This window comes from Mandrillus leucophaeus, unplaced genomic scaffold (genome assembly GCF_000951045.1).
Source record: "Mandrillus leucophaeus isolate KB7577 unplaced genomic scaffold, Mleu.le_1.0 Scaffold57, whole genome shotgun sequence".
NCBI classification, from domain to species: Eukaryota; Metazoa; Chordata; class Mammalia; order Primates; family Cercopithecidae; genus Mandrillus; species Mandrillus leucophaeus.
Window position 1 is genome coordinate 5,548,929 of NW_012106141.1, and position 2,458 is coordinate 5,551,386.

A 2,458-nucleotide genomic window follows, 5' to 3' on the forward strand; every position below is an offset into this window, starting at 1 on the left:
CAGGATGGTCTCGATCTCCTGACCTCGTGATCCGCCCGTCTCGGCCTCCCAAAGTGCTGGGATTACAGGCTTGAGCCACCGCGCCCGGCCGAAAATAAATATTTTTTTTTAAAAACAAAGGGCATGATAATTATTATCTTGCTCAAAGGGCTACTATGGAAATGAAATGAAATCATGACTGCCGGGCGCCAGGCACAGGGTGCAGCTGAGGAAAAGGCTTGGTGGATGGATGCTGGTACTGGTCTGTGAGGCTTTTCTTGCCCCTATTCACCTGGAGTGTCTCCTTTTTTCCCCTGAGCCCCCCAAGCCTAGCTCACTCCTGCTTAGCTTGGTCTTTGCCTCCTCCACAAAGCTGCCCTGCTCCCCAGGGTGGGGAAGTACATGGAGATCTCAGGGCACTGCTGGAGCACAGATGTACGCCCCACACCTGGTTAGTTCTATACCAGACCTTTCACTCCGTGCAGAGGATCTGTATCCATCTCAACCACAGCCTTATCCCTACCCCCGCCACAGGGTCAGGCACACAATAAACGCTAAGTGAATAAAGAAATAAGCTAGTGGGTGGGTGGGTGGATGGATGGATGGATGGATGGACAGACAGGTACCAGGTTGAGAGACAGCGTTCATCCTGTAGGCTGTGAGTAGCACCAGGGTGTGGGGCATCCACAAGTGTGCGGCCTCGAGCCTTACAGTTCAGGCCTGAGGAATCTACATCCTGTCCCTGCCCTGGGTGGGGTGTTTGCTCTACTCTTATTTCCACAGAACAATTAACTGCAAACACCCTCAATCCAGCGAGACAATTCTAGAAAGTCAAACGGCCCTTCCCTCCCTGACCAGGAAAGGGTGACAGGGTCTTTTCCACCCATATGTGGTTGGCTTCAGGATCCTGGAAATTGCATTCCCAAAAGCTCACAGTCCTGTCTTTTAGTTTTTCTTTTATACTCACAAGCCTTCCACTTTATCTCAGTGATTTACAGTTTCCTGCGGCCTCTCCTGAAAGATAACTTTCACCTCATTGAAATGATTATGTACTCTGCACTTGATTTTATTGTCATTTGACATCTTACTTTTTCATGATACCAGAAGCTACTTATCTGTGTCACCGTTCCTAGCTGTGGCCAGGCCCTTGCTATACAGAATGTCATTTACTGACCCACCCCCTCATAGTCAGATATCTGAAACTGGGGTGCTTACAGAGTCTCATAATCCAAGCAGCCCTGTGGTTGGGTGCAGAACAGCATGGCCAGGGTACCGCCCTTGTGTAAAAAAGGTGGAGCAAAGTACACATATTTGCCTGTCTGTGCATAAAATACCTTTGGAATGATTCACAAGAAAATGGTACATTGCTACTTTTGGGGACAAAGATGGGAGGACCTAACACCATAGATGCCTTGGTATTTTTTGCATTTTACCACTAGGATAGGTTTTCTTTCTTTCTTTCTTTCTTTTTTTTTGAGACAGAGTCTCACTCTGTCACCAGGCATGATCTCGGCTGACTACAACCTCTGCCTCCTGGGTTCACGCGATTCTTCTGCCTCAGCCTCTCAAGTAGCTGGGATTACAGGCGCGAGCCACCACACCCAGCTAATTTTTGTATTTCTAGTAGAGGCAGGGTTTCACCATGTTGGCCAGAATGGTCTGGATCTCTTGACCTCGTGATCCGCCTGCCTCTGCCTCCCGAAGTGGTAGGATTATAGGCGTGAGCCACCGCGCCCTGCCAAGTTTTCTTTTTTAAAGGTAATTAACATTTTAAAAATCAAGATTTCCTCCTGGAGGTGAAGCCTGATTCCTGCCCTTCCTTACCTGAGGGTAGGCTAGACTTATTGACTCGCTTCCGAAGAATAGAGTATGGAAAGTGAAAAACAGTGGCTTTCCCGTGGAGAAGCCCAAGGGGCACCTCCTTAACCATGTGATAAGGTAAGCCTCGCCAGTGGTACCCTGTGATGTGGCAGACCGCTTCTCAGGATGTGATGAAAGGGACACTTCATCTCTGTGCTGTTATTTCTGCCGGGTGTAATTCCAGCTACTTGGGAGGCTCTGGCAGTAGGACTGCTTGAGCCCAGGACATCAAGGCTTCAGTGCAGCCTATGATCATGTCTGTCAATAGCCACTGCACTCCAGCCTGGGCAACATAGCAAGACTCCATCTCTAAAAAACGAAAATATTCCATGCAGGGAACCACATGGCGTTTGATGACATGTCTCTCCTCCACTCTTTGGCAATTTCTCATTGTTTTTCTTTTTTAAAACAAAATTTTGCCCGGATGCGGTGGCTCACACCTGTAATCCCAGCACTTTGGGAAGCCAAGGTGGGCGGATCACAAGGTCAGGGGTTTGAGACCAGCCTGGCCAATATGGTGAAACCCTGTCTCTACTAAAAATACAAAAATTAGCCAGGCATCGTGGTGGGCACCTGTAGTCCCAGCTACTTGGGAGGCTGAGGCAGGAGTATTGCTTGA